The following is a 25,500-nucleotide window of genomic DNA, read 5'->3' on the forward strand; positions in this document are numbered from 1 at the left end:
GGAAGACCTCCATTTTTCAGGGCTTTGCATATGCTATACTGTAATCAAGAGACTCTTCTTCACTTCCTGCATGTGGACTCAGTCTGCAGCTTTGCCACAGCTGCTCTAGCTATCTGTCTTTCTGGTTCCCTGAGAAGAGTTAGGTAAGGTGGAAGGTTCTTGGGAACTGCTGTGTCAATAGTAATGGATCAAAAAAAAGTATTATAATGTGCTAGCGGGTCAGCTGTGTTGGGGTTTTTTGTCCCAGATGAAGCAGTCAGTACCCTGAAGCTCTGTCATCTTCTCCAGAAACTCAGCAACTGAAGCTTCACAGCAGTTTGCAAGCAATTCAGTACATGAGTATCCAAGGATGGAAAAAAAAAAAATAGATCCTTCACCTCAATAGGAGTGGCACATCTGCATTTTTTTTTTTTTTTTAGCTTTAGAAGTTGGTGGCCCATACAGAACAAAGGTTTAACCACACCACTACTTCTGATGGGACTGAAGACACACAAGATCCAGATTGTCACTGTCGATATGCCCTGAATTGTAAAATCCAAAGCTAATTGTGAAGCCACTATACATATGAACATGGAAGTCCTCCAAAATAATCAATTTTTAGAGACTGCCAGGCTACTGCTCTGAGGAGCTGCATGAGAAAGGTTATAGGCCATTGATTTCAGTGAGGGAAGCTATTCATCAATACAATACCATTCTAAATCTATTATGAGTTACTCGTCCTAAGTGGACAAAGCTGTATCAGAACTGTTTGGCTCTGGAGACTTCCTGAATTGGATGGCTGATGCAGTTGCCATAAACAATCAGTTTCTGTAACAGAGTTAATAGAAATATAACAGGATGAGCTAGACAATTCATATGTGTGCAAAATCAGAGGTGTTAATGATCACATCATAGATATTAACTAATGTTTAGTGATAGATTGTGCAATTATAATAGCATGAGTAAGCGAGCCAGGGCGATGTCCTCCGATCACTTGTTCCTCAGATGATGGGAACCATGGAATGTCTACTATAAACCTGATCTCGCACAATAGATGCTGGCCTTGACCTTCCACTGCCCACCATGTATTAAGGGTCCCAAGTCCATGCCCAGGCCTCCCTTCTGCATTCCCATATGCACAGCTTGCTGTGGCATTGTTGAACCCTTTTGCATACACTGTTAGCCACTGAAGACCACCTTTTGCGTGTCCTTTCATTACCATGCTCACAGTCCCCCAGATATATCTCAACCAGCTAATTTGGTAGCAGCTAGCCTCTGAAGCCATGCACTGAGATGAGGGTGGTGAACCAGGAAGCACAAACCATTTCACGATCAGCATAGTCTCTTCTCCTACTACTCAAAACAATCAATGTCCACTTAAAATTTCCCCCTTGACTAGGCCTACACCTATAATTCCCACTTCAACCTTTTGTGAGTTGGACAAAAAAAATTCTATTTCCCTTCTTGTGACCAACCTCTTTTTACCATATCAAATTCACCTGGTGATTTTCCATCCAATGGCCTGAGCAGTAACTAACCTCAAGCTCCTTGACACTGAGGAGAGTGTCAGCCAGAGTTTCGGAAAAGGCTAAATGTGTAATCTAATCTTCCTCCTCTCCCCTTAATCAGTCTCCACTGAGCTCCCTTCCTAACCTTTCACCTTCGCCACCTCAGTATCTCCAATTACCAGTCCAGAGCCTTGCTCTGAGTAGAAAGCAGTCATTCACTCTTCCTGACCCAACTACTGCACCACAGTCCAGTTTTCCTGGATTTATTCATCAGAAATGACCCCTCACACTTTTTCAAAATGAAATGTAGATGTTGAGCCAAGATTTCAATAATACATTTCTCCTTTATCCCCCTTAAGAATATACTTCTCTCTTCTTCCTCCTGCCAGTCCCTACAGTGTACACTTCCCCTGTCCCTTTATCACAAACATTTAAATCTACTCAAACTTTCCTCAGTGATCAAATGATGCGGTCGAATGGAGCCAGACTATTCAAAGGACAGATAGGGAAACTTTTTGTGAAGGTCTTGCTATGACTGAAACTTCTGTCGATCTCTGAATTACCTCCATCTGACCTCTTGAATAGGCAGATTTACTGCATCTTCTCTTCTACTGGCAATCACTGAATACTTGGAAGAAGATTACTTTCAGAACATACATGTTCAATGACTGACAGTCCTCACAAATCAATCTTGAGAGTTGCTCTACTAAAGTTTTGGGGGCGATTGCTGTTAAAAGCAGTGATATGGGATCTAGTGTCTCATTGTGATATTGAAATTAAAACCTTTTTTTTTCTTAACCAGGTCAGCCATTAATAGAAACTGGAATATTCCTTCCAATGGTAACAAATATGATCACTCAAAAGAAGAGAGTAAGACATGTTTTTCCTTCAGTATCACGGAGGCAAGTTTGTACTGGTCTGGACAAGACAGCATTTAGCAACAGTCAGTCTGTTTTAAAAAATGACTTTTTCAGTGATGCTAAACTCTGTGAAATCTAGAGTGATCTGTGGAGGGGACAGATACCCAACTTTGAGCTGCCTCCTGGAGACTTTAACATTTGAATTTTAAATCATTTTGAGTTAATTTGGAAAGGAAAACCCCAAGTACTCTTTTGGACTAATTCCTTCTCTTTTTGCTGCTTTACATTATCGCCTTTTAAGAAATATGTTCCTTGATTCTTCTCCAAATGTGCAACAAGATCAAAACTGAGAGGATACCATGGTAGCATTTGAATGAGAGATGTTTTGTGCTGGTCTTTCATTCAAAGTAAGTGAAAATCCAAGACTTGTATGATGTATAATAAGTTATGGAAAAGATTTTTCATTACATGAAACATTTTGACTTCTAACCAGAAAGGTGAATTCTGTAGTGCCACCATCGTTTAAAGATCAAATGCATGAGATGTTACTATGATACTAGATAGAATACAATATCCATTGTTCATACTTTTTGGATGACTAGAAGGAATGTTCAAACATAAATTTAATTCAGTATTATCCAGATTCTGTGTTGGAGAGTAGGGGTAAGGAGAGTGTAAACTTCTTTAACTTACTTTTTTCGGAAGAGATACTAAACATCAACAGGGCTTTGAATATTTAATTTGAGTAATTAATATGCTATATTAGTCATTCTATGGTCACTTGTCTTCATTTTGGTTAGCCTGATATGATTTTAGCTCCTGGTTTCAATATGGACATAAATCAGATCATGTAGTCCAAAACTGATATTCATTCATATCCACATCCCTCTGAGGTCATTACTTCCTAATTGTATGGGCATGTAAAACATGAGACTAAACGAATATTCTAGTAGATGGAGTATGTGTATGCACACGTGCCAGTCTCCCCCCACCTTCACCCTCTTTATGAGTGTGACTGTAGCAGAGAGCAAACCAGATAAGGATCAAGAGCAGACTACTCAAGGACAAGTATCTTTATGAATTCCTTTAAAGCCTATATAATGTTTACATAATACTCCAGCAGTTGTTTTTTAGATATATATTTGTGTTTATTTTTGAATGACTAAAAGAAACAGAAACCAGAGAGGTTGTATTCTTTAGGTCAGAGCTGAAACAAGGTGTAGCAAATAATGGTAAAAATAAGTACAGAGTTTGATAAAAATAGTGTTTAAAAAACACTGCTATGTTCGCTTGTCTCTGAAAACACTAAGTCACTGCAGTTATGCTACCTTTGACCCTTAAGAGAAGTTCCACTACAGTGGGTTTGGAGCAGAATGTACGGAGTCTGGAAATATGTTTAGACAGCTGGTACAGTCAGAGGCCTTCTTAAGGAAATGGAAAACAATACAGAGGGTCTTCCTTCAGAAATGTGCTCATATAATGTGAAGGATTCTCTGTATAGGATGACATTCCTTAGCAAATTTTATTACTTGGCATGAAATAGATTAGTTGAAAAGTAGGTCTCTCCTGCTTTTTCTTGTCCTGCACAATGAGTTTGAACTAGACTTAATTCACATTAATGCAGCAAAAGAAATGTTAGCACAGTCACATTTCTGCATTTAAAATAGGAGATTAACTCTTGGAGAAGACTGTTGCACAGTCCCAATTTTCTGCATGTTCCCATCTGATCTGCAATGCTAAGTGGAAAAAGGGAGCAGAAAGTCCACCAAGGATATACTAACGTAGCAAAATAGTGACTCCTATCCGCTGAGACATCCACATGTTTGGGGCAAAAGGAGAAAGCCAGGCAATGCCCACTTTATGTTGGAGGCCCTGTAGATTACCTCTTATATATCACCTTTCTCCATGCTTTTCACACCCTTCATGGAGGGGGAATCTTTTTATTGATTTCAATGGACTTTGAATGAGACCCTAAGGCCTCTGTGTGTTCACAAGGTTTCAAGATGATGCTTCATGCTCCTTCCATTAGACTTCAATGGATGCATTTCCTTGAAACCCTAGGAGAAATCCTGGGGCCATTAAGTCAATGAGAGTTTTGCCATTGACTTCAGTGAGGCCAGGATTTCTCCCTTGAGTTAAGTTTGATTTTTCCACAAGGGGATTATGTGGTTCTAGGTTTGCTTGATTAGAAACTCCAGCAAATGTGAGGCACCTCAAAAATATCAGACAGATTGATAAATTCTGTAGAGATCCAGACTTGACATTAGTTAAGTCTCAGAAGGTTTTAGTCCCATGGGGAATACAGAAGATGCTAAAATATATTGTTTGTAAGAGAGCAGGTGTGAGAAGACATGATCTGACCTTTTGATTATCTGATTTTTCTGTTAACATGTAATTGGCTTAAGACTACTAGCTTGCAAATGGCCTGGATAAACTGCTTTTGTCATGGTAAAAAGGGATTTTGGCCACAGTATATACACCAATATATTTAATAAATTTATAGTTATAATTGGATTTTATTTTAAAAAACTCTGAATATTGCCTTTTTTTATCAATATATTATGGTATCTCTTGTTACCAAGAAGATTCACAGAATAGTTATTTCTTATACAGTAAGAAACATGACATTTTCCTGCACTGCAGCCTAAACTGTGTATAGAAGATGGACTTAATGTGTAGAAGAGGATTAATGATTCAGTTTTACTTATTCAGAGTTACAGCAAATAGTCTTTTGGATGTGCATAAGCTTTGACAATTTACCAAATGGCTCACTCCTCGTTTACTAACTCAATGTGTCCAATATAGTTTTCAGGGATGGAGTCTTAATAAGAGCCCAAAGTTATGCTACAATACTGGTTGGGACTTCAAACTGAATTTAAATATCAGTGCCAATCGAACTGCCATAATGAATGATGATCTTCTGAATGGGGTTATATAAATCCTTGTATTCTGAGCATGACTTTTTGGTGTACGAAGGAAGACTGTCTCATGATATGCGATGGGGAAAGGAACTACCAAAATAAGGCATGAGGCAAGGATGAATCTGCAATGTGAACTTAACCATAAAATAAAACTTAAAAAAACCTCTAACACATGACACCAATAAGGGAGAAAAGAGGAAGTTTGCATTTAGTAATAAAATGCTGACAGATTAATCCCACAGACTAAGATAACTGAATGCTTCATGTTTTGACTCACTGAAATTTGGTGAGACTAAATGTTAGCTTCCCTTTAAGTACTTCTGCTTATCTTGTTTAAGTTTGCTCCTAGTTTTGTAAGCCTGGTAGCCTCTTACAGAATATATTTTGAGTCCATAGCCTAGTGGATATATTTGTATGATTCCCACTGTTATCATGGGAAACTGTGTACTTGTGCACACTATATATAAACATACCTGGAAGTATGTAGTACAGATGTATATGCGGTTCCTGATGTTAATGATGCTTTTTGCCCAGAAATACTTTATAACAAAAATTTGAACTTCTAGCTACTTTAAGTAAGAAAAACACCTTCCAGACTTACTTTTCCCAGGCTCTCAAGGCATATGGGCAAAATCTCTTTCTTGCAACTAGGGGACACATTTCAGAGGCTGGGGCTAGCGTAGAGCTCTGCTGGCAATGAAGTGGGACCAGAATCATCCTGACAACAGGAGGCAAGAATACTCAAGGAGGCTGGTGGGAGTACAGGTGGAATGTATGGATGAGGTGAACCTGACTGTTGCTACTTAAAAGAAGCAAAACTCCCCTCAAGGGCTCTAGTAATAAGCCTTTAGGGCAAAATCCTGGTTCCTTTGGCATGCAATGCCGGCTACAACAGTGCCATGTGAACACCTGAATTGCTCTGTGCAGCTCAAAAGCTTGTCTCTTTCTCCAACAGGAGTTAGTCCAATAAAAGACATTACCTTACCCACCTTGTCTGTCCTGAATAAAGGTCATAGATTGGCTAAATTCTGTATTCTGTTGTGTATTTTCAAATTACTGTAAAATCATACCTTTTAAAAATTTTCAGGTAGTCAGGCATTCTTCAAAGAATGTATAGTAGTTATTTTAGGATTATTTGATAATTAATTAAGGCTGTTGATTAATCACAGTTAACTCACGTGATTAACTCAAAAAAATAATCGTGATTAATTGCAGTTTTAATAGCATTGTTAAACAATAGAATACCAATTGAAATTTAATAAATATTTTGGATGTATTTTCTACATTTTCAAATATATTGATTTCAATTACAACACAGAATACAATCAATATTCTTGATTACAAATATTTGCACTGTAAAAATGCTATATAAGAAAGAAACAGTATTTTTCAGTTCGCTTCATATAAGTACTGTAGTGCAAACTCTTAATTGTGAAAGTGCGATTTACAAATGTACAATTTTTTGTTACATAACTGCACTCAAAAACAAAACCATGCAAACTTTAGAGCTACAAGTCCACTCAGTCCTACTTCTTGTTCAGCCAATCACTAAGACAAACAAGTTTGTTTACATTTATGGGAGATAATGCTGCCCACTTCTTATTTACAATGTCACCAGAAAGTGAGAACAGGCATTTGTATGGCACTTTTGTAGCCGGCATTGCAAGATCTTTACATTCCAGATATGCTAAACATTCGCTTGCCCCTTCATGCTTCAGCCACCATTCTAGAGGACGTGCTTCCATGTTGATGATACTAGTTAAAAAAAAATGCATTAATTAAATTTGTGATTGAACTCTGTGGGGAGAATTGTATGTCTCTGGCTCTATTTTACCTATTCTGCCATATATTTCGTGTTATAGTAGTCTCAGATGATGACTCAGCACATGTTGTTCGTTTTAAGAACACTTTCACTGCAGATTTGACAAAACGCAAAGAAGGTACCAAAGTGAGATTTCTAAAGATAGCTACAGCACTCGACCCAAGGTTTAAGAATCTGAAGTGCCTTCCCAAATCTAAGAGGGATGAGGCATGGAGCATGCTTTCAGAAGTCTTAAAAAAGCAACACTCTGATGTGGAAACTACAGAACCCAAACCACCAAAAAAGAAAATCAACCTTCTGCTGGTGGCATCTGACTCAGATGATGAAAATGAACATGTGTCGGTCCACACTGCTTTGGGTTGTTATGGAGCAGAATCTGTCATCAGCATGGATGCATGTCCTCTGGAATGGTGATTAAAGCATGAAGGGACATATGAATCTTTAGTGCATCTGGCAGGTAAATATCTTGCGATGCCGGCTACAATAGTGCTATGTGAACACCTGTTCTCACTTTCAGGTGACATTGTGAACAAGAACTGGGCAGCCTTATCTCCTGGAAATGTAAACAAACATGTTTGTGCGATTGGCTGAACAAGAAATAGGACTGAGTGGATTTGTAGGCTCTAAAGTTTTACATTGTTTTATTTTTGAATGCAGTTATTTTTTGGTACATAATTCTACATTTGTAAGTTCAACTTTTCATGATAGATATTGCACTACAGTACTTGTAGTAGGTGAATTGAAAAATACTATTTTTTTGCAGTACAAATATTTTTAATCAAAAATAAATATAAAGCGAGCATTGTACACTTTGTATTCTGTGTTATAACTGAAATTAATATATTTCAAAATGTAGAAAATATCCAAAATATTTAAATAAATGATATTCTATTATTGTTTAACAATGCGATTAATTGCAATCAATTTTTTAATCACTTGACAGTCGTACTTATGTTATTAACTAACTAAATTTAGCTTGGTGCTCTTTGCTCCCCAGGTTGGTTCAGGCTGTGTAGAGATTTGTTTTCCATTATGAGTAGGGTCAACTAGCCTTTTCAAAACCATTGCCAATTTAACAGGGAAGGCTCTCTGATACCATGGTGATAAGTGACACGTGAGAGACAGAACCCATCCTGGAAAGTATCCTAGGCATATCCATCTCATATAGGAGAGAGGTGATAACATACTTACAAATGCTAATTGCAGGAATATTTGTTGCAAGTATAATTGAGACATCTAGGATGTAAAGCCAAAATAAAACTTTTATGTGCAAGCGCTTATTGGTACAAAAAATTCCACAATGACAAAAATCTAGTGTCTGGGTGGGTATTTCTCCTCATATACAGCAAAACAAAAATTGGTGATCGTCTCACTATGATGTTACATGAACGTAGTGTATAATACTCCTTCATTCTATTTTATTCCAATATCCGCTCTACACTGCTACATATTTCTATCACAAAGACAAGATCTGTCCATTTTTGGGCCACAAAATTATTTGAATTCTCAGCTGTGCAAAAAATATAATTTTGACAAGTGTATTTGACCTTCAGTGAAATTGAGTACCTGCACTAAATCTTGGTCTTGAAAACAATGCATGTCATTTCAGGAGGGAAAAGGAATAGTTTTGGAAGAAACCAATTCCAGTTCCATGGTATAGTACCATGTTTACATTTAAAATCACTTTAAAAATCTGTTTCTTCATTTTAATGTATTCTCAAACAAAGAGTATTGATGACATGTTAACAGCTGCGTTGTTAACAGGAACACACTCTGCGTTTGGAAAAAAAGCCACTGCCTAGGTTTGGAAAGAGATTTTGAACATAACATTCAAGACCTTAGTTTCCATATTTTTCTGACACTTTTTTGCAGTCTGTACATTACACATGGAGATGAGACCAAAACAGAAAACTGGCTTTAAACCTTTCCTAGAGCTTTGGGAACCTTTGTGACTTGAGCCTTCTTCAAAAATATGCTGCACTAGAATACTAGTTCCAAAGAACCTTGAACTCAACCATGTCACCCACCAGTGAATGCAGCCACCCCCGGGGTGGAATATGACCGCTGCAGCACACCCATCACCATGGGCAGGAAAGCTGCATCCAATTGAAACTACAATGATAATGTAGATGGAAAAAGCTAATTATATATTTAAATGTATATTAAAAGGTACAAAATATTAAAATAGGTGCCTATATTACCCTAGGTGGCTTTGACATATTTAGAAAAAACAGTCCAGCTATAATCTTTAACCCAATATGAAATTCAACCCCCAGCCAAAAATCTCCCCTCAAAAAACTGAACTTTAAGCCTTCTTCAGACTCATCCTACCCAAGTATTAGAGTTGACACCAGTCTTGGAGCATACCCTGAGGCTTAGCAGTCCTGGTCCATTTTGAATTTCAATGGTGGCAGTGTATTCCTAACCGGGCCGGCTCCAGCATTTCTGCCGCCCCAAGCAAAAAAAAGCCACGATCGGCAGCGGCAATGGGAGGGGGGGAGAAAGCCACAATCGGCAGCGGCAGTTCAACGGCAGGTCCTTCGCTCCTAGAGGGAGTGAGGGACCTGCCACCCCCGAATTGCCGCAGGTGCCGCCCCTCTCCCTTGGCCGCCCCAAGAACCTGCTTGTTAAGCTGATACCTGGAGCCGGCCCTGGTTCCTAAAAGTAAGGACCCTGGCAGAGAGGGCATTACCATTCACCCACTCTTCTAAATCAAACCCCTCTGCTCAGTGCAACTGTGGCAGTATGGCATGGGGAGAGAGGAGGTCTCTTGGATTGGCTGATACAAAGCCATTTAAAGCTTTCTAGGTCAACTTTTAAATTCTCCCAGAAATAACATGTACAGCTGCCCCTTACCAAACCGGCTGTCACCAACTTAAGTTTCCATTTTGATTTTTAAATTCCTGTGCCAATGTAGAGTGCATTTCAGCAATCACATCACAAGGTGAAATCATCGTAGCCAGGTCCACACCTGAACAAAATAGTTGCAATCTCTTAGTAGGACACAAATGGGGAAAAAAAGCATCCCTGGAGATTGAATTTAACCAAAGTAGCTGAAAAAAAATCCCTGCTCTTACCGAAAGTACCATAGAATCTATAATGGATGCATAGGTTAGGATACCATTTTTACATCTTGTGTGAAAAATGGTGACACTTGTAGCCTAATTTAGCAAACAGGCAATTTCAGTAACTATTTATCAAACCTCTAGGGTACACACACAAATGAAACGTTACATGGTGTATGTAATATATATGCATTATGTATAACACATGGCTTATTTAGTTTATAATGTCATTTATTGAAGATACACCGGAAGAAGTTCATTCAGTTATTTTTTTTTTAAATCTAAACCTGAATTATAGACTTGATGTAGTATGGCTCCCTTTATTACTAGACTATAAACGTTAGTTTTTCTCAATATTTATATCAGCCAAGGTCTAATTAATAGTACAAGAAATTGATTTGTTTCTGAGAACATCAGTTAGCCAAAGTGCTCCTCTTGTTTTTGTGTTTTACATTTCCATAGCAAAGACAATTAATTTAAGAGATCAATAATGCTGCTGCTCTATGTTGCATAGCCTGTCTATAATTTACCATACTGGCTAATGTGCCATACCAGTTAATTTTAATCTTGTATTTGGCTATTTAGAGGTGTAGTTTGAGACACACAAGAAGGAGAATTCTTTCAAATATGATTTTGCTCTTTATTAATTTAATGTGGTAATTATTAATTTAATAATTTAATAGGGGGGATGAGGGAAGGAACACACAAAACAAGTCTGTGTGTTCTAAATAAATAATAAAAAAGCTAAGCCTTGATGTCATATGTTTCTGCTGATGTTGTGTAAAATACCCTGTGCACTTTGCAGTGTGTGTGAAACCTGCACAAACTTTCCAATAAAGTTTAAAGCACTTGCAAAAATGTTGCACCTGGAGCAGGGGGGAGTGAAGAGGTCAAAGGTCAGTATTCAGCATTAAGGCATTGACTAAACAGACTTCACACTCAGTGAAAAGTCCAGACAACCCCTGCAGTGTCATCTTACAACTCTGGTTTTCTTCTTTTCAAGACATAGTAATCCATAAATACACTCAAGTCACCAGCAGCTTCACTCTCTTTTTTTTTTTTTTTTTTTTTTTTTTTTAACTTCCATTTTTTCCCACTTCTATGAAGATCTGAAATTTTAACCCTTATGTCTTTGGATAAACTTTGGGAACTGCTTATCTTCTCCCTTACTGTTGTCATGCACTATACTTCTCTTTTAAATGCTCCCCTTTGCAAATTATCCTTCTGGAAAAAATAATTTAAAATGATCTACAAATAATACTTGAAAGTTGAAGTTAAGCCTCAGCATATGGACAACATATCCTGGAAAATCACCAGATTTCTTAAATAACAATCATACAACCCTGCAAATAATTTAACTGCAATCTTCTTTTGAAGACATTTTAAACAAAAGCTTCACACATTTCATGCAAAAAAAATTAGTTTCAAGCTTATTTTCCTGGTTAAAATAAATTGATTTCAGCTAGAAGACTGCATGCTGACTATTTTTTTTAAAGGTACAGAAGGAAATAGTTCTACATGTTGAAAAAAATTAAAGGTAAAACAAAAAGTGGTGCTTGTGCTTTCATCATACAATTAAATATTTCAGTTTTGCACATATTGCTTTTATGATATGAAATCATGAGACAAAATGATTTTAATCATTTTATCCAATCCCATTAGCCACATCCTACAGCTTAGGGGAGTGGATAAACTGCTAATACAGTCTGGTGCCTTGACAGTAAAAGTAGGCTGGTGAAACACATCCCAGCAATAGCTCATAGCCTACACATTTTGCTTACTTCCTCTTTTAATCCTGTGCGTTGCATGAGTCTGAAGTTCCACACAGGATATTTCACCTCACGCTTCTTTCTCATCACCCCGCCCATTATAAGAAGCAGAGGAGAGATGGACACAGACCTGCTACAGTTTCAATTTTCTAATGGGTTTTTATAACCTGGACAGAGCTGTCAAGACATTTGAAAGTATGTGTGTAAGTACTTCTTTCATATTCTGCATGAATATTGATTAATGCAAACACTCTATGGAGAGAATGAGTGTTTTCTTCATTTGGGCAGAGCACCATCATAGCTGTACATAGACAAAAATAAAATTTTTCCAGTTCTATGCATGTGATTCAGACAGCAATTTCACTTCACCACAAAATGGCGGCCTGAAAGAAACCACTGTTAAGTCTCATGCTCTGCAGGATTCTTTACTGTGCTGTGATTTTAGAAATGCACACCCATGAATTTGTGACTTAGATCAATTACGTAACAAAATCTGTTACCAAATAGAAAACAGAATGGCTAAATACTTCTCTCAGCTTTACTCATCCAACCCTACTTCAGTATAACAGAGAGCAGAATCAGGTTAAGGACATGTAACTGTTCAAACTAGTGCAGGGGTTTTGTAGAACCAGTTTCTACAAGGTCTTTAAGCATGTGCTGAACTTTAAGCACAGGAGTGATCCTACTGAAGTCAATGGACTACTCATACGCTTTAAATTTAGCCATGTGCTTAAGTGCCTTGCTGAATCAGGGCCTAAATGCATCAATATCACAGGTAAAAATAAGAGGACCAGAGACTGCCACCCTTTCTCACCTTGATTGGCACCTTCTCAAGTCAAGCAAATGAAATCAGTGGGACAACTTGCAGAGTAAGGTACTACACCACATTAGTAGGCTTCACAATCCAGCCCTACGTGACTATATTTTATACTGAAGATGAAACTCTCTCACTTATCTTCTTAAATACTAATAATATTTTGCTAACAGCAAGCAAAATACTATATGACCAAACAGATGAAATGTTTTAAGTAAATTAAATGAAAATGGAGTATTGTACCTAGCTAAAAGCACACACTTTCTGCCTTTCCAGCTAAAGAAAGTACATTTATGTTTAATTATTAGGCCCAAGCATACAGACCTGGTGCAGATAAACATGGAAGTCAACAGGAATTTTGCCTTCATATTCTGTTCAGTGCTTCTTATGCCCTTCTTTGTGATATTTGAGCATAGGGCCTGCAACAATAATTACATGTCCAAAGCACCAATTAATCCTCTGTGATGTAGATAGGTGATTATTACCCTAACTGTTAGAAACTGAGGCAGAGGTTAAGTGAATTGTCCACAGCTACATAACTCATTGGGAGAGCTGGCATTAGAACCAAAATCTCCTGATTCTTAGTACCATGCTCTTATTACGAGACTGCAAATGCAGGAATGGCCCTAAAGTGTCTGTGCCCTATTTGATGTTTTCAGACACATCTACTATTTTGTTCATTCTTTCTGATACATTCCTAAATGGTGTGTATATATAGATATATTGTTTTTTTGTTTTGTTTTTTTTTAAAAAGCCTGGTAATTTTCATTCTGCTGTCTTTTCCCTTTTCCTCGTTCACCTTACACCTGAAGAATGACTGAGGCTTTAATAAAACTTTCTTCAATTGAAGAAAAGAAGGATATTTCACAGTGGCATGTAAACATACTTCCATCAGTAAACCAGAGATTTATGGGGAATAATCTCTTGATTTAGCTTCACAGTTCTGGGTACCAATTGGAGCATAATACTAGTCCAGGACTTGAACGATACAGAAATTTTATATTTAGTGGTCACAACAATAACCAATTTATTACCATATTTGATATTTCTTTAACTGTTGTATATGGCCCTGTATTGGTTTCAGTCAGGCAATTTTTCCTCCCTTTCTAAATTGTCCATCCTGTCCGCTTAGCTTGTCTGCAGATTAAGGGAATTTGTAGATTTCTGATCTATTATGTATTTCTTAAATACAATAATTGTTAAATCTCAATAAATGTTTATCCATTGTAAATTTCTTACTAAACCCAAACGAAATTGTAAATGTGGTGCAATCCGTGTCAATTTTATCTATAGTCTCTGTGTGTATGTACGTACACATTCTCTCACACACACCAGCTACAGAAGATATAATTTTGACACAGTTTACATTTCAATCTATAATTCAGTTTAGGGGAGTATATATAACACACATAGACAAGCTGCTAACGATTACATGTTTTAGATACTAGGTTGGTGTGCGCAGTTATAAAAACTTAAGTAGCTTGAAATAATATTTTGCTGGTAATATTTTAATATTTGAGTTTTTTTTTTCATTTGAAAAGCTCCACCTCCCTTGCATCTTCCAACTGCAGGAGACGATGGAAAGAAATCCATCATTCCATAATTCACTTGTTCCTTCCCTTAACGGTAATGAGCATTTGTTTAGGTTTTTGTATATTGGACAAAGAATAAATGGAGAGAACCTGTTTGCCTGGAGAGTGAAACAGAACTTTTTTCTTGTGCTTCCAATAGAAAGAGGAACTTGCAGTGATTTTGCCTGAACACTTCTAGCATTGCAGTTTTGTATAACTAATATAAATTAAATATTCTTAATTATTTCAGCTCTGGCTAGAAAGAATACAAGACAAAGGGGAGATTGATGCAGCGTGCCTCACAATGGCTCTACTGATTTCTCTACTGGCCCTTCCTCTGCACATGGTCAATTAGAATTGAAAATTCTGTGCTGATTTCATTTGCTGGAATTTTAAAGCAGGTCAGGAAGAAAGATGTTATTGAAAGGAAAATTCTCATCTAAATAAGAAAAGAACACGTGGCCATCTGGTCTAACTATACCATGCCGAAAGTCATTTAAACTCCGTTGTAGTCTTGATCTTGCAACAGTTTGCCAAAAAATCAAACGGAAATCTGTTTACATTAAAATACCCTAAATGTTTTTATCTATAAATAGGAAATGAACTGTGCATTGCATATCTGTGATGCATGAGCTCATTTGACCCCACTGCCTTACTGAGCTGGACTGCATTTCTGGCAGGCAAGGTTTCAGTTGCTCTCAGCTTACTTTTGCTACGTAAAAGTACCAAAAGAGCAACCCAATTTTTGAAAGTTTTGTATGATCCCAAGTAGTTTCTACTCATGCCTGATGTTTGTATTTACACATAAAGGAGGCAGTCAGAGGTGATATAATTTTTTTTAAAAGTCATTAGAACTGGAAGTTTCTATGCATTGTGCTGTAGTGTTTATACAACCAATTGCAGTGCACAGCCTAGCAGACCATGTGGAACAGATATCAAACTCCTCATTTTGTTTGGACTAGAGTCATAAATATGTGTGAATTTTCATGACCGCTTTGTTTCAGCATCAGCAGCTATTTACAAATTTAAAGAAAAAGCGAGTTAGCAAAAAACATAGGCCAAAATTTTCAAATTTAGACTCTTTAGTTACAAAATTAGTCTCCTAGATTCATATTTAGATGCTTCAATATAAATGGCTTTATTTTCAAAAGTGCTGTGAATCTACAGTTTACACTGATTTTGGCAGAGTTTGCTGAGTGCTTATGAAAATGGAGTCACTTTTGTTTAGGCACTTAAATATGTACCTCAGGCCTAACTGTAAATACCCAGAAATGGAAATTTTGGCTTATAGTTCTTTTGATTCAAAAATGAACTTTTCCAGTTAAGCACATTCTGTACATCAATATTCATTTGCTAGCTGGAAAAAATCCACTCCAGTTTAAAGCTTATGTGTAATCCATACCTTACGTTTGGTAGGAGAATTGATTCTTTTGTAGCATTTTAGACCATAGGAAATGGAAAAACCCACTAATTATAATTATTACCTTTAGAAAATACACATCAGCACTTTAGTCTATAGCTAACAAAATGATTTTGAATTATACGTGTGAAATATTAATGTAAGGTTTTATTTTCAAGGATAATACCAGAAAAAGGGAAAAAAAGATTAGTAAATAAAGAAATTGTGGGGGAATGCGTGTTATATGTATATATTTTTCACTGATGTATCCATCAGTGTAGCTACTGATATGTTATGCCTTTTCAAATAAGATGGATTAAATTATTCTTTCAGGAAACTGTTTAATTATTTGTATTAGAATTTGGATTTATATAGTTAGAGAACTTGATTGATGTATTCAATCTTCATTTCTTTGAATTATGCTCTAGAAAACAGTAGCCCTATTTGAGGTACTGGATGCTGTTGTCATTATGTGCAACTTAATCTTATTTTCTCTCTTTTCCTCTTCAAGCAACTTACTAGAAAGTTTTATAAAATGCTCAGCTCACCCAAAATAATCAACATTTGGGATATGCATATTGGGGTCCTGTTTTCAAGTCTAAATCTAATATACTTTGATGGGGGGGGGGAGGGAGGGAGGGAAGTGTGAGTGTGTGTTGATGATGACGATAATACCAATAAAAGAAAATCACTAAAGTCATTTATCTTTTTCCTAAAAGCCAGCTGATATTTTGAGGAAACCATACTTTCTTAAACCTGGTCAGGTGATGTGTTTAAAAAAAAAAATTATGCACTGTATGTAAGTGTTTTAAAGTGTTACTCAGAGTAATTTTGAAAAAAATCTCCATTTCCAGACCCCTATACCATGTATCCAGTGACAATTAAATGCATGAATTTCAAAGAATAAAATTTCTAGTGTATACATTTAAAAATTAAATGGAAAATGTTTCAAAGAATAAAAGAATCTTCCTTTCCTCCGGGTGTCTGTGCTAACCCCACCCCTGGCCACACCAAACGAATGTGCGTGACTATTTTTGGGAGTACTGTGTTCAAAAGACAAACTTTCTGGAAGTAATGAGACACAGCCAATCAGTGTTTCTCCAGGGAGTGCAGTAACTGCTTGACAATTGGAAGGCCAGATTCCCATAGTCAGACTGACTACCTCAACTAACCCCCCTCAATTTGGACATGGTTTGCCCACTGGTATTTGAATATCACTAGGTTTGAAGGTGCTCAAAATAATCTGAGAGAGTTGTTAATCTCTCTAAAACCTACTCTATTTCTAAAGATTCACATTTTCAAAAATAGGGTCCCTGAATTACTAGTATATCATATATCCATACATAGTATGTTGTATATGCATACAGTACAGTGTTTCTACATAAGTGTATGTGATCTATCTGAACAACATACTGTATGCAATAAAGATACATCATATACAGGAGTATACTGTTTGTAAAAATCAAGATATGGGATGTACAGTGCATGCACAGAGATATAGTACATCATGCTATAGAATTATTTGGGTGTGTGCATATATATATATATATATATGCACACCTATTTATAAATGCATTTTTTCATATATTATTTAAAATAATATATGACTTAAAACTGAGATTGCCCAGGGATATTTTTGTTTTCAATGTTTCTGCAGTATGGATAAGACTTCTGTGCCTAGTCTACACATAGCAGAGAAATAGGCTTGCCATGCATTGCGTGCAGGCTCCTTGATTGTAGAGGGGGAAAAATCTGGCTGGAATCCAGACAGGCTAGCATAGCGCTCTGTTGATCATTATGTCTAGCCTTCAGGTGTCTCAGCTCACAGTGGGCGGCAGTTGGGGGAGGTGTAGATAACAGGAGAGCAGACAAAGAAAAAAATGGTGTACTTAAAAAAGATTATATGAAAAATCATGTCAAGTTCTCCTTTAAAAAAAATTAATTCTTTGGGTTCCTTTCTCCACAATGGGAGCACGTGAACATCTGCCCAGGAAGATTTATTTAAGCCATACTTAGTAGTGGCTGAGCCTTTCAACAATTTTTCTTTATTGGAGGGTTTTTTTGTTTTGTTTTGTTTTTTAATGAATAAGTATGAAAATCTTTCACTCAAACTGTTTTCATCTCCGTGTTTTTGTACAGAGCCAGACTAACTAGGTCTGAATCAGGTTCCCATTGTCTTTTCTCTTCTGTTAGTCCTATGAAAATACTTTCAGAATGTAACTTTTTAAAAGAAGATTTGGACTATTCAAGGATTTCTTAATTTAAATACAGAAGGATAAATCAGTGTGCTATTATCTATTTGGGTTCAATTTCGTTTCTAGGGAATGGGGGGGGGAACCACCTCTGCTTTGTCTGTTGCTTCTGTTTGAGAACTCTTGTAAATCTTACACAGAAAGCAACTTAGATCTACCAAGATCTCCTGGCGAACAAAGATCTTGGTAAGCTATCAAAATGCATCACATTAGGAATGTCTTATTATTTCTCCCCCCACCCCCGCCTTCTGACATTATGCTGTGAAGAGTCTCATACCCCTTCCCAACCCGTCAGGAATCTGAGTGAATTCTTTCTAAATGGAAGGCAGGATTCAGAAATGTTTAAAGCAGTCTGTCCAAGCCCCTCCTCACACTGAACGATTCCAGATTGAATATTTATTACCTGCTTTTTTTAAAAATGCAACCATAAACCTCTCTCTCTCTCTCTCTCTCTCTCTTCCTCTTCCCCTCCCCCCCCCCCCCCAAGAACATTGAAAGGGGTGGGATGGGAACTTTGCTTGATTTCATTGTTCAAAATGTAATAGCTATTTGCCCCATAGTCTCTCTGCTGTCTTTCAGAGCTAATTATAATAACTGTCAGATGTCTGCAAAGTCTGGACTGTCCATGCCAGCAGAGACAGCAAAGTTTGCCTTTATTTTTTCCCTGTTGGGGGCAGATCAGGCCTGAGTAAACACAGAGCGCAAATAAAAGTGAACAACATACATGCGTGGGGCTTTTTTGCCTTCATTTTTCTTTATGAACAAAGCAGCACACTGGCTATGGTAGGAAGCAGTGTGGCATGCAGCTCTTATGCAGACACTGCCCTGAGGGATAACTGATTTTTTCCCCCCTTCTTTTGCTGAAGCATGCAGGAAAGGTCCCTGAAAGATTCCCAATTGTCTTAGATCATTTTCCATCGTCATAGCCAGGGAAAAATAATAGAGCATATTTTAAAGATATAGTGCATGCAACATGTAAACTGCATTACACTGCACACTTTATGGGTGAAAATAAAAATCGATACTCACAGTTTCATACTGCACTGTTTCCTTCAGTAGAGATGAGTGTGGTGGGTGAATGTCAAGGATGCAGATCCCAATTTAATGCACAAGGAAAGTACAAAAGTGCTTCATAAAGTCACTCGGAAGTCAGCCACTTGTGCTCAGACATCCCATTGCTGCTGTGCAAGCTGTACTATCTGCAGTTCTGAATTGAACTAAATACTGCCCATGTGAAAGACAGGGGAAATGCTGTCATGTGGGACACACAAATCCACCCTATTGGCTCTGAAGGCATAACTTAGGCATCCTTGTTTTTCCACTATTGGTTAATAGTTAAAACTGAAACACTAGGTCTTCCTAGTGAGTCCCTTTTCCCTCTGTGCGTGAAAGAATGAGTGTAGGATTTTTACAGTGACAGGATTAGTTAAGAAAGGGACTGAAGTCATCCTTTGACTGAGACTGGTGGGTGGGGATTGGAGGCTGAGCTTTGTGTGTGTGTGTGTGTGTGTGTGTATCCTTCTGCAGTCTTGCTTGGGCTTTGCATGTCGGAAATACTTGCATTTAACTTTGAAGTTGAAACTAAAAGTTGTTATTTGGGGTTAAGCAAGGATTTTTGTTTTTAGATTAAGGTTTAATATTGCAGAGTGCAGTATGGTGATTTTATTGGATTCATTACCATATTCTAGCTGATTTAACAGATTATTTATTATCACTTTTCAGAGATTCACAGATTTTAAGCCCAGAAGGGACCACTATGATCATCTAGTCTGATCCCCTGCCTAATTCATCCAGTGATTCCTATATTTTGCACAATAAACTTGTGGTTGAACTAGAGCATAACTTTTACAAAGCTATCCAATTGCACAGAACTATTATTATGCTAACATTATTACATTTAGTAAGCAATGAAATTTCATAAACTTCATTATTGCCAAGATGTAGTAATTGCAAGAATAACCAAGAAATTATTAGAATTGAGCAGGAGGGAAGAAGATCAACTCTTCTCTATTTAAATGTTCTGCCCATTTGCCTGATTTAGTTATGCAGGCATCAGCGGTAATTTGAAACAGTAGTCAGTCATGTGTGACATACTACTCCAATTAACCCTTATTAAAAAGACCTTTCTGAAATCCAGCATGCATGCACACAATCACAGAAATTAGATATAGGAGAGATCTATCAGAGTTACCTAGCCCATCTTCCTGTCAGTTCAAGATTGTTCCCTCTTCTACATTTCAAGGGCTTTCATCCAGTCTAGTTCTAAATAACCTAAACAATGGCACTTCTGTCAATTCTGTGGGAGAGCATTCTTGAGTGTAAAGGCCCAATTCAGCAGTCAAATAGCTTGTCCACACTTGGAAGTTTATCAACATAGATATTCCAGAACTTCCATTTTGGTAAGTTTCCAAGTGTAGACAAACCCACAATCAGTTGGAGCTTCTCCTACCTAGGTCCTACACAGCATCCCTTACTCAGATCTTGGTGTCTGGAAATTTTACTGCTATCTAGCCTAACCAGAACCCCTTTATTTCTTTTCTCATTCCTGCTAGTTACATTCTATTGTGCCACCTTTGAACAATTCCTTTCGCTACTTAGTGTTTACATTCTTAAACTATTTATAGACTTTTATCATGTCTACCCTTGTCAGTACAGTATTCCAGGTGTAATGGCAGAAAAGCCATATAGAGTGATAGGGTTGTTCTCTCCTTAGTCTGTGATGTATACATGATGCCTCAATGACAAATTGTTTTTCACATTATGAATACAGTAAATATAAAAATAAGTCTCCTATCCATTCAACAAGCCAGATTTAATGGAAAAAATAAATACATTGGAGGTTGTTATATCATGATTTCTCTCTCAATCAGAGAATGAAGCAGAAACCAGATGAATGAATGTATCGAATGCAGCTTTTCATCTCTCTGCTGTATTAAAATTGCCATCTTGTCTCAGTAAATTTGTTGACGGCATGCTTCATCAATAGTGAACTGTACAGAAACTACAGGATTAACTACAGTCTCTTTACCCACCAATAGTTTGCTATTTAATAGGAGAGGAAGGATATAGAATCATAGAATATCAGGGTTAGAAGGGACCTCAGGAGGTCATCTAGTCCAGCCCCCTGCTCAAAGCAGGACCAATCCCCAACTAAATTCCCAAATCCCTAAATGGCCCCCTCAAGGATTGAACTCACAGCCCTGGGTTTAGCTGGCCAATGTTCAAACAACTGAGCTATCCCTTATGCATGCATGCATTAATTAGATAGCACAATGGATGATATCTTTGGAGCAGGAATCATGTCTTTCTGTATTTTTATACATCTTCAAGTACACTGGGGCCCAGTACTGATTGAGGCCTATGGATATTACTGCTGTACACATAATTAATACTAATCAGTCCTTGCAACACTATGGTACACCATTCATTCTTCCCATCATTGTCACTCCAAATTCGATTGGGTTTTAGTCATTCAGGTATAGATTTTTCAGTCATTTACATGAAGACAAGCCTGGGTTGTTTTGGGGGAGTTGTAGTGGTGTAAGTGTCACCAGAATTTGGCATTAGATCATAAGGGAAAGGGATCCGCAAGGAAAATGAAAACGTGTCTTTTTGAAAGTTTTTGTTTTACAAAATCAAGTGATCTCTGCTCTGCTTTTCCTAGAGGTCTCTACGGATGACTAAAGAGCTATTAGGATTGTGATATCATAAGTACCAAGAGAGTGAAATCTGAATCTTCGAGAAGGGATAGTGGTTTTTATTCAGACTTCTAATTTTTTTTTTAAATATGTATTTAAGGCAAATTCTGGAACAACAGATGGGATTAAAATCTTTCCCAGCCCTTTCAGTTAAGGGCTGAAAGCCTCCATCCTAGCTCTATGATTCTACAGCAAAACCTGGGAAGACAAGACTTGATATTCCAGGTATATCTGAAATGTAATACAAGAACAACAAATATTTTTCAGGGAAGGAATAGAGATGACAGTTTTTAAGCCTTTTGCTTATGAACAAAGAAATCCCAGGTCATTTTATCTTCTCTGTGTAGGTCCCCTTTAAAAATACTAAGTACACCTCTACCCCGATATAACGCGACCCGATATAACACGAATTTGGATATAACACGGTAAAGCAGTGTTCCGGGGAGGTGGGGCTGTGCACTCCGGCGGATCAAAGCAAGTTCGATATAATGCGGGTTCACCTATAATGCGGTAAGATTTTTTGGCTCCTGAGGACAGCGTTATATCGGGGTAGAGGTGTAATACTTGGCAATAAAGTAGCAGAAAAACACAATTTCTGCCACTTTAACAAGCTGAAGTATAATAGTCCTCATAAGGACATGTACCTGTATGGTTTCAATAAAATGAGGCTAGAGCAGTAGCATCAAATCTTTCTCTCCTCCTTCCAACAATGTGTTCATCTCCAATAGGCCCGTCACATCTGGACTCCAGAACACTGAGGGGGCAGAGTTGCAAACCCTGGGAGACTTTTTTCTTTTTTTCTTCTTCTTTTTTTACAGTGCTGGTGGTCTTTTGTAATTTTGGGTACTTTTAAAAATTCAATTAAAGTGGGAATAAATATTAATAAAAGAAACCTTACTCCAGAGAGCAGTAAACTCTTTGGGTTTTAAGCCTTTATACATGGTCTTGTCTTAAATATATTTTGAGCACTGATGTCAGCTTTGGTTTTGAAATGTTTGTGTGTGTGGGGGGGAGAGGGGTGTTATTTCAAGAGAGCAAATAAATATCTGACTCCATTTAGCATTGTTTTGCTCTTTCCTCAAACATCAAGGTTGAATGGCACCATTTTCAGGGAAATATAAGGAAACTAAAGAAGTGGTAATCCGCGTGTACTTCTCAAGCCACATCCAGGTCTTGGAAGCGTCATGTCTGCATCTAGCACAAGCCACCGATCTAACTGGTGTGTCATCATGAAAGGAGAGAAGAGAAACCATTTCATGACACACATGCAGATATTATTCAGATTGTTTTAATTTCCAAGAACTCTTCTGAAGAGTCTAGAAGCAGACATTCTGTTCTCAGAGTTGCTAATCATAATTCTGATATAGTCTGCAGAGACGACACATATACGCTAGTATATGTACACACACTGTGTTCTCATGGGGCTCTTACCTGTGTTCATTCCAGAAGTTCATAGAATCATAGGACTGCAAGGGACCTCGAGAGGTCTCCTAGTCCACTCCCCTACACTCAAGACAGGAGTAAGTAGTATCTAGACCATCCCTGACAGGTGTTTGTCTAACCAGCTCTTAAAAATTTCCAATGACGGCAATTCCACAACCTCCCTTAACAGTTTATTCCAGTGCTTAACTACCCTGGTAGTTGGGAAGTTTTTCCTAATGTCCAATCTAAACCTCCCTTTCTGCAATTTAAGCCCATTGCTTCTTGTCCTACCCTCCAAACGTTAAGGAGAACAAGTTTTCTCCCTCCTTCCTGTAATAACTTTTATGTATTTGAAAACTATTATCATGTTCCCTCTCAGTCTTCTCTTCTTCAGACTAAACAAACCCAGTTTTTTCAATCTTCCCTCAAAGGTTATGTTTTCTAGACTTTTAATCATCTTTGTTGCTCTCCTCTGGACTTTCTCTAATTTGTCCAAGTCTTTCCTGAAGTGTGTTGCCCAGAACTGGACACAATACTCCAGGCCTAATGAGCTTGGAGTAGGGTGAAAAAATTAATACTTGTATTGCTTACAACACTCCTGCTAATATATCCCAGCATGATGTTTGTTTGTTTGTTTGTTTTTCTTCAACAGTATTACAATATGGACTCATATTTAGCTTGTGATCTACTATGACCCCTAGATCTCTTTCCGCAGTACTCCTTCCTAGGCAGTCATTTCCCATTTTGTATGTGTGAAACTGATTGTTCCTTCCGAAGTGGAGTACTTTGCATTTGTCCTTATTGAATTTCATCCTATTTATGTCAGACCATTTCTCCAGTTTGTCCAGATAATTTTGAATTTTAATCTGATTCTCCAAAGCACTTGTAACTCCTCCCATCTTGAGTATTGTCCATAAACTTTACAAGTGTACTCTCGATCTCGATTATCTAAATCATTGATGAAGATATTGAACATAACCGGACCCAGAACTGATCCCTGTGGGGGACCCCCTCTTGATATGCCCTTCCAGATTGACTGTGAACCACTGATAACTACTCTGTGGGAACAGTTTTCCAGCAAGTTATGCACCCACCTTATTGTAGCTCAATTTAGGTTGTATTTCCCTAGTTTGTTTATGAGAAGAACAGGTGAGATTGTATCAAAAGCCTTACTAAAGTCAAGATATGCTACATCTACCGCTTACCCCTATCCACAAGGTTCTTACCCTGCCAAAGAAAGCTATTAGGTTGGTTTGACATTATTTGTTCTTGACAAATCCGTGCTGACTGTTACTTATCACCTTATTATCTTCTAGGTCTTCGCAAATTGATTGCTTAATTATTTGCTCCATTATCTTTCCGGGTACTGTAGTTAAACTGACTGGTCTGTAATTCCCGGGATTGTCCTTATTCCCCTTTTTATAGATTGGCACTATATTAGCTCTTTTCCAGTCCTCTGGAATCTCTCCCATCTTCCATGACTTTTCAGAGATAATCGCTAATGGTTCAGATAGCTCCTCTCAGCTCCTTGAGTATTCTAGGATGTATTTCATCAGACCCTGGTGACTTGAAAACATCTAACTTGTCTAAGTAATTTTTCACTTGTTCTTTCCTATTTTAGCCTCAGATCCTTCTGCATTTTCACTGGCATTCCCTGTGTTAGATGTCCAATCGCTACTAAACTTTTTGGTGAAAGCTGAAACAAAAAGGTAATTTACCCATTAAAGTAATTTATTTTGCAATTACAATATTTTCTTTTAGACTGCAAGTACAGTTTTATTTTGTGTGCATAACACTCTCATCTTCCTCTTTTCTACCCCCCCTTGCTGGTTGCTGAGAAAAGATGCATGAGAGCACCAAATTGAATCAGAGAGCCACAGAATTATCATAGTATGTTAACATGGCATCGCTTTGCAAAAATGTTTTTATCACGATGATGCTTAGACATGATGGTACTGAGTCATGATGACAACATGTCATAGTATGAATATGGTTATATACTTTACATATGGTACCTAATTTTTCCCTCCACCACTATACATAATTATGTGCATCATATATTGAAGGACAAGATCAAGGACTTAAATAACATTCCTTCAGAAATACGTAGAATAAATGCAGGGTTGGAACTGGCATGTTGGGGTGCTGTACTGTCTGAAGCAATTGGTCTGAAAATATTTTACATTCTTAATTAGAATATCAAATGTATTTCAATAGCGTGTGTGTTGTTAGGTTTCATTTTGTCCAATACATCGAACTATTTTAATAGTTAAATCTTGCTACAAGAAAATAATTGACCATTATTGTATAGATTGTAAACTTGTAAATTAGCTTGCAACTTAATGAGTGGTGTCTGCTAAAGTTTGAATCAGTGTACCTCTTAGCCACTGCTACTAAAGTCCTGCTCTGTGTTGGCAATG

At 37.4% G+C, this 25,500-nt stretch overlaps 1 long non-coding RNA gene across 3 annotated transcripts in view; it reads right to left on the bottom strand.

The window, feature by feature from the left end:
- The window catches only part of LOC128841477 (uncharacterized), a 74,782-nt gene extending 55,551 nt beyond the window's left edge, over positions 1 to 19,231 (bottom strand). For 2 of the 3 annotated variants that reach the window (XR_008445851.1, XR_008445850.1), the window contains exons 1-2: positions 18,990 to 19,231; positions 13,063 to 13,157 (exon numbers count right to left, since the gene is read on the bottom strand). This is a non-coding gene — a long non-coding RNA (uncharacterized LOC128841477). The remainder of the gene's footprint in view (positions 1 to 13,062; positions 13,158 to 18,989) is intronic. The other variant, XR_008445852.1, reaches the window with a different exon arrangement.
- Positions 19,232 to 25,500: the final 6,269 nt, after the last annotated feature.

The sequence above is a fragment of the Malaclemys terrapin genome, chromosome 8 (genome assembly GCF_027887155.1).
Source record: "Malaclemys terrapin pileata isolate rMalTer1 chromosome 8, rMalTer1.hap1, whole genome shotgun sequence".
NCBI classification, from domain to species: domain Eukaryota; kingdom Metazoa; phylum Chordata; order Testudines; family Emydidae; genus Malaclemys; species Malaclemys terrapin.